This window comes from Myodes glareolus, chromosome 15 (genome assembly GCF_982192425.1).
Source record: "Myodes glareolus chromosome 15, mMyoGla1.1, whole genome shotgun sequence".
NCBI classification, from domain to species: Eukaryota; Metazoa; Chordata; class Mammalia; order Rodentia; family Cricetidae; genus Myodes; species Myodes glareolus.
The window spans coordinates 35,084,760-35,099,242 of record NC_142040.1 but is presented as its reverse complement, the minus strand read 5'-3'; the positions used below and the strand labels follow the sequence as shown (position 1 = coordinate 35,099,242).

Here is a 14,483-nt window from a genome sequence, read left to right as displayed (position 1 = left end):
TGGTCCCAGCCCTCCCTCCCCACACACGCTCCCATTCCCTGAATAAGCTCTACCCATACTTCTTAGGTGTCCCCTTTCTGCTTTTCCTTACAGTTCTGCCACCTGAGTCGCTACGCAGACACAAAGCTCAGGCAAGTGAGCTGTGTGCTTTACATCCGTCATCCGATTGCTTCCATTTGTTGTGCGTGGTGCTGAGCATGGAGGCGGTTTGTTCGTTTTCATCACTATGTGGTATTCTGTTGTATAAATACGCTACAACCTGTTCAGCCATTCTGTTGTGCTAAACGTCTAGCTTAGCTATATGTCCCTACCCCACATGATGTCACTATGGATATTATAAATGCACCCCCTTTTGTTTCAGGCTTGATTTTTTTGTTTGTGTGTTTGTGGGGGGGTTGTTTGGTTTTTTTTGTTTGTTTGTTTGTTTTTTGCATTTCCTGAGACAAGGTCTTGCTGTTCCCCAGTCTGACCTTTAACTCATGAACTTCCTGCTTGCCACCCAAGTGCTGGGTTTACATGCTCAAGTCAGTGTGCCTGACTACTGTGAATTCTCTTCTGCTAGCTCGTGGTGCTCATGGGCTTGCTCACATTACATTGAAAACAGTTCTTACATCAGTGATAAACATACACCTGTTCCTTTTGTTGTTCTAAGATGGCAGGTGCTATCTGGACGCAGAGATAGGCCCACGTACATACAGACGGAGTGTCCAGGGGTTGTGGACAATGGCTCGCTTGGTCAGGTGCTCGCTGCACAAGCTTGAGGACCTGAGTTCGGGTCCCGTGGTAGCCTGTGCCTGTAATCCCAGCACTGGCACGAGTAGGGTTTAAGACAGGAGACTTCCTGGAGCTCACTTCCCAGCTAGTCTAGCCCAATCAGTGAGCTTCTGGATCAGGGAAGGTCCTACTGCAGAACATTAAGCGAGGAGCCATAGAGGAAGACGGCTAACATGGGCCTCTACCATACGCTCTTCCATACGCTTGCGCAGGCGAGGCACCGCCCACGGTTTAAGTCCCTAACACCCTGGACAACACCAAGAGAGAATCCATGCTGCCGAGTTTCCTCTTGTTTTGGTTTCCATGTGGCCCGGTGCCCAGGCTCATTACAGATTCACCCTCACAGGATACAATACTCGTTAATATGCTTCTCATGCTTATAAAAATAAACACTGCTAGCAAACACCAGAAATTGGTTTGTTTGGTTTTTTAACCACATGACTTTTATAGACATGTGCATGTATACTTTCACATCTTTATCTGTGTGTGTCTGTATATATGTGAAGGCACATGCTTACTATGGCACACATATAGAGTTCAGAGGACAACTTGGGAGAGTCTGTTCTTACTTTCTGCCTTGTTTTAGGAGGGGCCTCTCTTGTTTCTGCCACTGTCCTGTGTACCTGCCCGTGATTCTGCCTACCATCACACCATAGGAGTGCTGAGATTACAAATGATACCACCACAGTCAGCCTTATGTGGGTTCCTGGGGACAAACTCAGGTGGGCGGGCTCATACAGCAAGTGTTTTTGCCCACCAAGCCATCTCCCTAGCTTCCAGAAGGCTCGCTGCGTGGACAGAAACTCTTTTCACCTATTTCCATAGGACCTGTGGAAGGATCGTTCTGACTGATGTTTCTGTGGCTATCCAGAATCTTCTTGGCAGTTCTTTTTTTTTTTAATCTGGAGCACACACTTAAGTGTTTTTAGGGGCATAAATGTGACTAAAACCAAAGAACTGAGAAAATATATCTCAGAAATGTTGCCAGTTACCCATGGTGAGGATGGGAAGTTACTCAGGCTGGAAAAGGTCATGATAAAGTAGCCGGCTGAGCCAGGTGTGGTGGCTCACACTTGGAACCCTGGCCCTTGGGAAGAAGAGGCAGGAGGATCATCACAAAACTGGGACTAGCCTGGTTGACACAGCAACTTTTAAGTGAGTTATGGCAAGAAGTTGTCTCAGAAAAAACAACTATGGTAACAACAGCAAAAAAGTGGGAACAGCCAGAGCCAAGGAACCCAACATTCTCTGATGTTTTTTCCAGACTGCTGTACCATGCTATGTTCTAAACGCCTATACATACTACATGACATGCGAACAGGAATGGAAATGCTATTTTCTTAGAGTTGGAATTCTTCAATATTATGCATCTTGGTGTTCCAAGAAGAGCTTTTTTGTTTTGTTTTGTTTGCTTTTTGGTTTTTTTTTTTTTTTGAGACAGGGTTTCTCAGTAGCTTTGGAGCCTGTCCTGGAACTCACTCTGTAGTCCAGATTGGCCTTGAACTCACAGAGATCCTCCTGCCTCTGTCTTCCAAATGCTGGCGCCCAGCTAAGAAGAGCTTTACATTTCAAGAGATGCTGGAGTTCCAAGGATACAGACATTTGGAAACACTGAATCATAGGGTTGTATAACATGAGGGCTTGCTTGTTGGGGTTTCTATCCTGCCCAGTTCCCTCAGTTGTTACGCCTCAAAGAAAATCATACAGAGGTCTACATAAATTATAAACTGATTGGCCCATTAGCTCAGGCTTCTTATTAACTCTTATAACTTATATTAGCCCATTATTCCAGTATATGTTAGCCACATGGCTCGGTACCTTTTTTCAGCGAGGCAGGTCACAACTTTCTTCTTCCATGTCTGGGCAGGACTGGGAATGAATGGTCTTCCTCCTTCCCAGAATTCTCCTGTTCTCATTGACCTGCCTCTACTTCCTGTTGTTTGTCCCACCTATACGTCCTGCCTGGCCACTGGCCAATCAGCGTTTATTTAAAACATGATTGACAGAATATAGACAGTTGTCCTGCACCAGGGTAGTCATCTGATATATTGGGTAAAAGGTCATTCTGCTTGAGCACCACATAATAGGAATGGCCACACAGCTTTGCTATTATCTGGGATAGAACACACAGTTATCTACGCCCTTCTCTCTAACAACTAGACTCAAGAGAGGTTGACCTTGATGGGATGGGAAAGAATCTCAGCTGGGGTGTGGCAAATGCCTTTTCTGCCTCTGTAGTTTCCCTTTCTGTTTGTAGGCATGATGAATTCCATGATTTTTTAATGTTAAGCCAACTCTATTTCTGTGAAAAATCTCACTTGACTATGACATGCTTGCTACTTTGTAAAAGCATATTGTTATATTTGAGGTGGCAAGTTTTTGTTTCATTTTCACATCTTTGTTCATGCAAAATCTTGGCCTGTGATTGGCTTTTATCATAATGACTTTGTCTGGTTTCTGGTGTCATTCCTAGTTTGAGCTTTGGAGAATATGTTAGGAGGTACTTCCTTGACTGTTTTTCATGCCAGTATATAACCTAACATCACAAAGTCTGTCTGGGCTTTATCCTTTCTGTATTTGTAGCTCCCTACTCTGGCAATGAAAATCCCACCTCCTGCTACCTATCTTTATCGGTGAATGCTTCTATTTGTGACCAGCATTCCCACTGCCATCCCTTCCTTATCCAAATGTCCCCTCTCTCCTCGAGCTTTGCTACAGTTAGTGACCTCCTCCCCACCCACATGGATACCCATCTATCACCACCCAGGCTGCCAGACTACTCCATGGCCTGGACATCCTCTTTACCTTCCTTTTCCAACCATTTTTGAAACTATGCCTGCCAGCCAAGTCAGCTTTGTTCAACTTAAGCTCCATCTTATCCATGCACAATTGACAAACAATAAATAGCTAACCAATAAGTATTTTTTAAAAGCATGCATTTTGAAATAGATATGTGCTCTCGGGACACTGACGAAAATGTCTTCAGAATTGTTTGAGTTTGCATTCTTGGCTGACCAGCCTTCGGCTTAATTTGCTCTTTTAAACTTTTGTATTAAGTGGGATGATAAAAAAAAAATTACAGTAGCCAAACGATAGCACATGCACCTGTGCCGTTCTAAGGGCTTGACAGCTATTAAATCATGTGATCTGGAGAACAGTCTTTCCAAGTTCATTCTATGATTATCTGTATGTTACAGAAGAGAAACCTGGCACTGAGGTAGGTGCTTTCATCTGCTCTGTTTCATAGATGGAGACACAAAGCACAAAGACTCTGAGGTCACACAGCTGGAATCCCAACCCTGTCTCCCTGGAAAGAGTGATGCCTGACACCTGTGACATGCCTGACACCTGTGACATGCCTGACACCTGTGACATGCCCTAGCATGGTGCTGGCTTCACAGTGGACCCTAGCGATTAATAGCCATGTTCACACATCACGTGACAAATCGTGACAGCTCTGACATTCCTGCCAGGGTATGGCACTGCACCGTCAGACTGAGGACGACGATCCACTCTTAGCCTGAGTGCGAACAGGTGACACTGTTTTTTGCTACCTGACACTTAAGGTCCTCCCTGTTTGTTGTAGTTGGGTGAAGGGGGCATTTAATATAAAAGAAGATGCATTTAGCAATACATGGCATACTTCAAACTAAAATGGGAAGATAGGAAAAGATACTTTCAGTTGATTGAGGGAGGGACTAATGAAAGAAGATAAAAGAGTGAACAGTGGGCAAGTAGGAGCTGGAGAAAATAGCTCAGAGGGTGTAAGGAAAACAACAGAATTTCAAGAGACATAGTTCCAGATCAGGATTTAAAAGTCGCTGAAAGTCCACAAGCCCATTAATGTGACGAGTGTATACAGCTGGTGCATGATAGGTGCTCCACCTATGCTTGTTGACAGTCTGACAATCCTTTAAAAAAAATGTGATTTGCATTTCTAGGTAGAAGTGCAAGCCTAAGATAAAAAGGAAACCGACAGAGGGTAATGTCGGAATATTCTGGGGCCTGGAAAGAATAGAAGTGCCAATGTAGGACTGGAGGGAGCAGAGGCCTGAATGGGAAGGGAGAAAAGCCGAAGGAAAACTCAATTTACATTACAAAATCCCCCAAGACTCTGGAAAGTGAGGGTGAAGATGAGGTTAAGGTCTCCCTGACAGTGTGTTAATGAAGCAATTATTCTTTTAGCTCTTTTCCTGCTCTGCGTGCAGCAGCATCTCTGCCGCTCTCCGCATCCAGACGGTTGCCTGTCACCGGCTCCTGGCAGGAACAGAGAAACGGGAGGGAAAGGGGTACCCCACCATCCGGAATCCCTCAAACAGCAGCCTATGATCTTAACAATGGGAGCCCCCAAGTGACCAGCCCAGCTAGACTACAGGACAGAGATGGCTTCGGTCAATGAAGTGCATACTCAGAGATCTAAATCAATCTTCTGGTGGACAGTGTTGGGGCTAAGCAATCAGGCAGTGGCAAAAAATAAACAAGGAACTTCTCTGGCGTGACTGATTTCCAAAAATCTTGGAGGAAACAGAGTCACTTCAGAGAGTTGTCAACCACCACTGTATTCAAAGATTACTCCAATTCTTATTTTTGGTTTTTTTAATGATGCTAAAAAAAATAGATACACACTTAGAGAACATGGAAAAATTAATTAGCTTTAGAAACTAAAATTATGCCAGCCATCAAACACGAAACTGATTTAGACCTAGAAGGTAGAATTTAAAAAATAGCTTAGAAAATTGATTTTTTAAAAAAAAAAAAAACAGGGGAATTAGACGGCCAGTGCAGAAGATCTGCTATCTGAGTAATGAGAGTTTCCTTTAAAAAAAGAAAAGAAAGAAAAAAAGAAAAAGAAAAGGGGTAGAGGATATCTAGGAAAGTAATTTAAGAAAGTGACGAGATGAAAGCTCGTTATTGCAAACAGCTAATTAGAGCTGAGACATTAGTTGCAAATATAAGGACATGAGTTCAAGCCCCAGAACCCATGGGGACACACACAGTCTGCCATGATGGCTCTTTGTAATCCCGGTTCTGGGGAGGAAAAGAGAGCTGGATTCATTGGAGCTTGCTGGTCAGTCAGCCTAGGAATTTCAAGAGTTCCCAGCATTGAAAGACCCTGCATCAAGATAAAATAAAAAGTGAATGACACCTGAGGAATATCATGTGAATGTGAGGCTGTCCTCTGACCTCGACATGCATGCACACATAGGCACACTCACCCCGTACACACACATGTGCACCTACACACACTCATGGGTGCACATCCACACTCAAAAAGAAAACAGCTAAGTAAGAAAGGGAAAGAAAGCCAAGTACAGCCCAATGACAAGTGTGTGTCACAAATCCTGTTTAACATAAACCCATGAACCTCAGTTTCAATTAAAAAAAAAAACTATGTAGGAAGGAAATAAAGTCATAGTGTGTTACTCAGCCCAGGACGATAGCACTTAAGCAATGTAAGTGTGGAATAATGAGCTCAGTAATTGTCACCAAGCCAAACATGGAGCTTTAGAGGATGACTCTGTGAAAGACCGGGAAGCAAATGACGGCTCCCTTATTGGGACATCAACAGATAATGTCTGAAATGGAAAAGTTGAGAAATTGCAATATTAATTAGAACGGGGAAGAAAAACAGAATCTGCCACCAAGAGTCAGAAATGGCTGTCCGTAGGTGTGGTTGGCCGAGTTGGGAGGGAAAAAAGGAAACTGGTATTTGTGACGTGGTGGTTAAAGCTCTTTCACTCCTTATATTTAGATCTTAAATTTTACTCGGTTGTTCTGTGTGTATGTTTGATGTGGGAGGGGCACGTGTGGAGATCATAGGACAACTTTGGGGGCTTCTCTCCTTCCTTCCACCCTGGGATCCAAAGGTTGGACTCGGATTATTATTGGGCTTTCATGGCCAGTGTTTTCGTCTACACAGCCGTCCCACCAGCCCTGTCTGAGCCTTTAAACAGATGTAAATTTTGTGAATTTAGTAAAAATAAAAGCCATTAGTGTTAAGGTGTTATCAGAAACTAAAAATAAAAGAATCATATAAAAGAATGCAAAGGACGCTCATGAATGAAGATATTGTGCCTAAAATTTATTCTATCACTTATCTACTGGTTCAACCAGTTGGTTTTCAGCTGGTTCTTTTGTGCCTCACCCCACCCCCATTTCATTTAAAGTTAGAATCTCACTACACAGTCCTAGAACTCACCTTGTAGAATTGAACTCAGAGATCTGCCCTCTTGACTTACCGAAGAATTAAAGTTGTGTGCCACTATGCCCAGGTTCTTTTGCCGGTGAAAACAGTATATTTTGTTCACTTGCATGGACTTTCTTAGATCAATGTCTGTAGTGAATAATCCTTAAATTCTAGAAGAGGTTAAACTTTCCTAAGGAAATTATGAACTCAAAACACAGCTAGGCTACTGTTTTGGTTCCAAAGAAAAGTTCAATAATAATTGTAAACTTATTGTTAGATAAACTTCAGATTAGGAGAAGTATTGATCAAATGATAAAACATTGTTAAATACCATGATAATGGTGATAAGTTTTGTAAAATATCACACACACACACACACACACACACATGTGCACATGCACACACACCTACACGTTTCTGGTAGAGAATATTCATTTGTTCAGGCATGCATGATGAGTGGCTACTGAAGCTGAACTTTTCACACAGTTTCTGTTAGCCATAAACAGTGTGCCTTATCTTCTAGTTAATGTGTATCCAGCTTGGCACTCACTCAAATATCACTTCCCAGATCCCAGGTGTGAGGATGGGCACCAGTTGGAGCTGTCTTCTTTGCCCATTGACCTTACAACTAATCCAAAAGTGTAGTTGTAGAAGTGCTGGCCCCAGTGAACTCTGAGTTTGTGCACAGTATTTAAAGCATGTCCTTTTGTTTTGATAACTCTGAAATGAGAGGAACCATGCTGGCTTATACCTATTATGGAATTCCCAGAAAAGAAGTTCCAATGCCTGTCAATAACTACCAATAAATAAGTAAAATACTTGGTGGTTACATATTACAGTAAACAAGGGAAAAGTGAAGTTGAATTTGATATCAAGGTAGGGACTGAATTGTTTCAACTTTTCAGAGTATCTGAATGAGCAGATACCATGCAGCAAAAGAAAGTGAACCATGTGATTGATATGTTATATAAGAAAATTAGATAAGATACATTATATAAGTAAATACATAAATTTTATTTACTAGATGCTATCTCCTAACTCTTTGTCGAGAACAAAATATGTATTTTTTGTACTGACATATCTGCAAAGGGCTACTCAAAAGTTTAATTATGATTATTGGACCATCTCCATTCAGCTCCTACCAAAGTAAATGAATGAATACAGGACATTTTTTGCCTATGTCATAAGCAACAACTTGACAGGCCCCATAAAGTTTTTGGTTGCATGTCTTGAGAAACCACATTTTGAGTTACAAAAATTACAGATCTCATGGCCATTAAAAGTTACAACACCCCCCCACCCCATTAGATATTGCAGTCATATCTAGCTTATTCATTTCTGCCTCCACATTGGGTAACTAAGGAAACAATGATGTCACTGCTCAACAGTGCCCAGAAACTTCTCTGCCTGGACCTCAGGTTTGGAAAGACTGCATTTCTTGCTAGCTCCCACCTCTGCTGCTGGAATAAACTCACACAACTTTTTTCTGACGCACTGATAGGGAAAATGGCAGCCTGTTGTAATATGAGATTGTATTTGTAATAAATTAAATAATATACTACATTGTTTCGAGAAAAATTATTCTAAAGTGTACTATTTCTGAAAAGCCCTCTGCATTTGTAGTAGGAGTTTTCTGATGTACAGCGACAATATGAAACCAACCATGTGACCCCAGGTTCCCAATAATCCTACCAAGCTATGTCCTATGGACCTTTGACCTCTTGACAGCTTTCAACACAACTGAATACATTATTCTGTTTTTCTGTTGTTGCTGCTGTTGTTTTATTTTGTTTTAAAAGTCTAGCCCTTTATTATGGTTTGAACTTGAAATGTTCCTCATGAGTTCATGTTTGGAAAGCTTGGCCTTCAGCTTGTGGTACTAGTTGGATGGCTATGGAGTTTTCACGGGTTGAGGTCTCATTGTCAGGACTAGATTACTAGGGGTGGGCCTTTGAGGTCATGCCTATTCCTGGTTCTGGCCCCCAGAGCTCTGCTTCTGGATGTAATATGACCTCATGCTGATGCCCCAGTTACAGCAGCCTAAATTGCCCCTGCCACAGCGCTCTCTCCGCCACGATGGACTGAAATCCTCTGAATCCATAAGTCAGAATAAATCTTTCCTCCAGCAAGTTGCTTCTGTGAGGCATTTGGTCACTGTGTGAGAAAAATCACTGATAATTTGCCCCCAAAAGTAAAGCCCACAATGAACACTTGTGCATGGGGGTGTTATTTGGACAAAGAACTTATTGAACATCAGAGGGCTACAGGTGAAGGCAAAGTTATGTTTTGGAGGTGTCCACAATTGAAGATGTTTCCTGAGGAGCCTTATGTGCCTCAAAACTGTCTTTGAGGGGCTTGAAAGGAAGCGAGTGTCTAATAGGTCTTATCCCTCAAACCTCTGGGGCGGACTTACAGATGTCATCTGCTCAGCCCTGGTGTGTGCATGAGTGCTGGTGGATTGCTGAAGATTCGTACCTCAAGGTCAGAGAAGCAAAGGGCACGAAGTGGAAAGTACCTGATTTCTGCTAGGAGAGAGCAGGTGTGTGGCCTTGCAGCAGCAAATGTAGTTTAGACTGAACCAACAGGAAAGGGAACGTTCCACTCCCCACACAAAGCTCTGGAGTAACTGACTGAGGGATTAGCAGTCACCTGCTAAGATTCTCCTTCATTGTCATTGTTAAGCTTTTCTGCCACATGACTAAACATTGTCCCAGCCCATTGATCACCTGCCTCTGTCTGCCAAATTGCAGCCTGTGGGCTACCTGAAAGTTTCTTTCCCTGCAGTTTTACCTGGCAGCTTCTAAAATTTTCACTAAACTTTATTTACCCAAGGATGTCTTTTCTAAACATAACAAACAATCCTACTTACAAATTATTTTCCTGTTATGCATCTGTATGATGTTCTGCTCAGCATTTACCACTGTCTGACATTTTCTTGCTTACTGGTTTTGTTGAACTCAGTGAGACAAAGATTCTCTCTGTCTGAGTATGGACAGCGTTAGCCACTTGTGGATACCATCATCATCATCACCTTCACTGTCATCACCACCACCATCATCATCAACACCATCCTCACCATCATCATCACCATTACCACCATCGTCATCATCAACACCATCATCATCATCACCTTCACCACTATCATTGCCACAATCACCACCATCCACATGCTCAATCTTATTTCTCCATTTACTAAAGTAGCACACCGAAACTGCCAAGCAAATGCTTGTTTTATTTTCATACTGTATCTTCATCTTCTCAATTTATACTTGAAACTCCTCTCAATCTGAGTCTTAGACTTTCACCTGGCTTCATCTCATCTCATCTTCTTTCTCTTACAGCCTGGGAACATGTGGTAAGGCAAACACCTTTACTGTAGTCATCACACAGAATATTAGTTATGTCTCTGTGGGTGTGATAGAAAACCATGACCAAGGCAACTTTAAAAAAGTTTATTTAGGCTTATAGGTTCAACAGGTTAGAGTCCATGATGGTAGAGTAATGGCATGGTGGCAGGGGCAGAAGCCAGGACTCATATTTTGAACTGCAAGTAAGAAACAGAGAAAAAATGGACTCAGAATGGCATTAGTTTTTGAATTCTCAAAGCCTGCCTCCAGTAACATCGTTTCTTCAACAAGGCTACCCTCCTGAGTCTTCCCAAACAGTGTTACCAACCAGGAACCAAATATTCAAATGTAATAGCCTATAGAGACATTCTCATTCAAACCGCCACACTCAGGTCATGAAATGGACACAGGAACCCCATCATCCACTCCTGTAATCTTATTATGGGCTCAGAACTGGCCATTCATTGACTTACGGTAGTATTTTCTCTATGTTCTTGTATGACGTTCTTATCCATGTTGAAGCCTTTTACTTGATAGTTCAGTCCTTACACTCTGTAGTTTAGTCTGGACCAATTCTTTCTAAATCTTTTTATTTCCTCCATAATTAATCAGCGGACCCTTCTGAGTGTTCCCCATGCTCTAGTTCTGTTTGGGTTGCTGCTCATCACGGTTCTCTGTGTTCTGGATTCCTTGAAAACTGGACCCAGACACTTGAACAAACCCAGGTTAGGTCCTTCCTACAAGACTGCAGGTAGTTGTGTTGTTCCCCTTATGAGATGTCACCATTGTTCACATGAATTAATTTGTAAGGCTGAGAAATGGTGAAATACAGAAATGGTTCTGCCATTTCGTTTTCTCTCAATAATCGGAATGATTTTTCAAGAGCTGCTTCTTTTCGTCTATAATTTGGTGAGTCAGTAAAACAGATTATGCAGGAAGGACAAGATAAATGTTTGGGTTTTCCTTAGTTTAAAAGTTTCTCCAATGATGGATTAGTCCCATGTCATCCTAAAGTAGACAAGTATTTTTAATATTATAAATAGATGACTGTGTAAACACTTGATAGGACTCAACTCATTGAAATACTTATCTCATTGAAATTCAAAATGTTCTATTTTCAGAACCTTGATGGGTTGCATCCTGTGTCACAATGCTACGGACTTTTGTTATTATTCTTTCTATCTGATACAGCAACACATTCTTGCTTATTTTAAATAGATCTTGCCCCAAACCTAAACTCATCTGTTCCTTCTTCCTGGAAGCTCTGGTTTACTTTGTAGTAAATCATGTTTCAAGACTATGCTTTCGGAACTGGTCATTGTTTCTGGACTCTTTAGGGGAGCAAAAAATATAGTAGTATTAAAAATAAATTACATACTATATAATAAAGTAAAATATATCCTTAAAGTTAAAATACCTCTGAAGTTTACGCTGCCGTGTTTGATTCAGTTTCCTGACGGTAGGACTTTTATTTAGCCTCCTTTATAGCCACGTCTCTTTTCTTCTACACCATGAGTCTTGGTTCTCAAAAACTCAAGAGATAAGAGAACAAGGATATCCTGCAATAGTGCATGTCCTAGTCTCAGAGCAACAATTCTAATATTATCACCAAAAATTATTACTAGAAACAGTTAAAGGCATTTTTGTGTATCCTCTATTTGTACTTCTCCACTTACAAAAGATTTACTCCTTTTTATACATATGAATGTTTGCCTGCATGTGTTTTAGATACCATGAGTGTGCAGTACCTGAAGATGCCAGAAAAGGGCCTTGGATGCCCTGGAACTGAAATTATGAATGGTTTTGATTGCCATGTGGGTGATGGGAACTTATCCCATGTCCTCTACAAGAGTAGCAGTGCTCTTAATGACAGAGCCATCTCTCTGGCCCCTGTTCCTCCATTTTAAACCTATATTATAGCATAACTTATTACTTTTTGATTTTTAGTCTTAGTTCTACAAGTAATTATGTATTTGATGTACATAATCAATCCATCATTTCATTCAGCTCAGTTCATTGCTGTTAAGTTTCTCTTTAAAATGATTACATTTCTTTAATTGTGCGTATATGTATATGCATGTAACAGTACACATGTGGAGGTAAAAGGACAATCTGTAGGACTTGTCTGTCTTCTTCCACTTTGCGGGTCCTAGGTATTGAACTCAACTTGTCAGGTTTGGTTACAAAATTTCTTGACTCATCAAACCATCTCATTGGCCCTGGGTTATTTTTGTTGTCTTACTGTGTTGTCCTATTTAGTAGAGTACTAAAGAAACACTCATAGGAATGACATAAAGTTCTCACATAATGTTAATAGTTTACACACACTTTTTATAATTGAAGATATGTTTTGCTAGATGCAAATCCTGAATATGTTCCTTGGGTAACATCTTAAATATGTGTTACTTATGTAAATCTTAAATATGCCATTCCATTTCCCCTTGCCATAAAACATTGCTGTCAAAATGTCTGATTGTAATCTAATTTTCTGCCCCCTTTGGGATAGATGCCCAGGAAGTTTTTTTTCTTCTACTTAGACTGTTGAAAAGCTGGGTGTGGTAGTTTAAACCTATAATCTCAGTACTTGGAAATCTGAGGCAGAAGGATTATGAACTGTAGTTTGGGTTACATTGTGAGACACTGTCAAGAATGAAAGTAACAATCAAAAAAAGAGTTAAAGGCTTCAACATTTTACTTTAGGAAATACACTTAAATCATATTTTTTCACCATTTGCTTTATTACCTGATGTGGGATTCCCCTCTGTATGCTGTGAACAATATTGGTTAATAAAGATACTCTGTTTTTCTTCAAGAACATCTATTGTCCAGATTTTGGATCATTCTAACTTTTTTTCATATATTTGGTTTTTTTCCTCCCCCAGCTACTTCCATATTCTCCCCACCTCCCTACCCACCTTTCACACACTCTCTCAAAAACAAACTAAGAAAAAAAAAACCCAAAACAAACAAACAAAAACCATTAAGACAAACAAAAACAAGAACCAAACAAGAAGCTCATCGTGTTGGCCTGCCATGAGTATAGTTGATAGACCCCATAATACTCCATGGGAGGCCACCATAACGATCACACACATAGCTTCTGGGCTAGAGGTGGGCTTTGTGCCCACTTCCCCTTCTCTGTGCTGGGGTTTTGTACAGCTCCTATGCATGCTGTCACAGTCTCTGTGAGTTCATAGTCATGACTGGAAGATAATGTTTCCTTGGAGTCATCTGTTCCCTTGGGCTGTTACTATCTTTCTGCCTCCTCTTCCCCGTAGATCCCATGAATCCTGAGATGGGGAGGGGGTTGATGGAAACACCACATTAGGACTGAGTGTTCCAAAGTCTCTCAGTCTCTGCACATTGTCCTCCTTCTCTGCTTGTTTTTAGCATTTAGCACTTAACACATTTTTCCCACGTAATATTTTTATTGATTCTCTGGGAGTTTCCCATCATACACCTGATTACAATGCCTTTGCAGTCCATCTGTGTTCATCCTCCTCATAATCCCCCAAAAAGAAGTAAAAAAAAAAATCAAAAATTAACAAAGAGAAAGTCTACTTTGTGTTGTCTATATTCTCGCTGGAGTATGGTCCAATTCTCAGTGGCCTGACCCTTAAATAACTGAGTCCTTTTTCTCCCATGCTTTCACCAGAAGCCATCCGTTGTGGAGACCTGTTCTTCGGCATCTATCTATTGACTTCTGCATGACCCTCAGTGGTGACATGTGCCACAGACATCATCCCAGTCCCAAGCAGGGCACAACTGGATGGGTGGGTGGAGCAAGGGTGGTCACAGTCCAGGGTAACCAAGCCCACCCTGGGTGGATGGGGGGGATGTCAAACTTTTTTAAAAGTTTTTAAATTGTTTGCGTGTGTTTCCTTTTTTCCTTTTTTTATTTTTTAAAATCAAGGTACTGGCTGGAGAGATGGCTCGGTAGTGAAGAGCACTGGCTACTCTTCCGGAGGACCCAGGTTCAATTCCCAGCACCTACATGGCCGCTCACAACTGTCTGTAACCTCAGTTCCTAGCGAGCTGGCGCTTTCACACAGACACACATGCAGGCAAACACCAACTCACATAATAAAATAAATCATAAGACAAAGGGAAGAAGGAAAGAAAGAAATCAAGTGCCAGTTTGCTTTGATATAAATCTCATGCTGGCTTTGAACTAC

At 41.4% G+C, this 14,483-nt stretch overlaps 1 protein-coding gene across 1 annotated transcript in view; it reads left to right on the top strand.

Annotated features, from left to right (window-relative positions):
- LOC146891607 (uncharacterized) overlaps window positions 1-14,124 on the top strand; it is a 32,701-nt gene extending 18,577 nt beyond the window's left edge. Inside the window, exons 3-4 of the mRNA XM_087896882.1 lie at window positions 4,022-4,308; window positions 4,960-14,124. The gene's annotated coding sequence lies outside the window, so the exon portion shown is untranslated. The remainder of the gene's footprint in view (window positions 1-4,021; window positions 4,309-4,959) is intronic.
- Window positions 14,125-14,483: the final 359 nt, after the last annotated feature.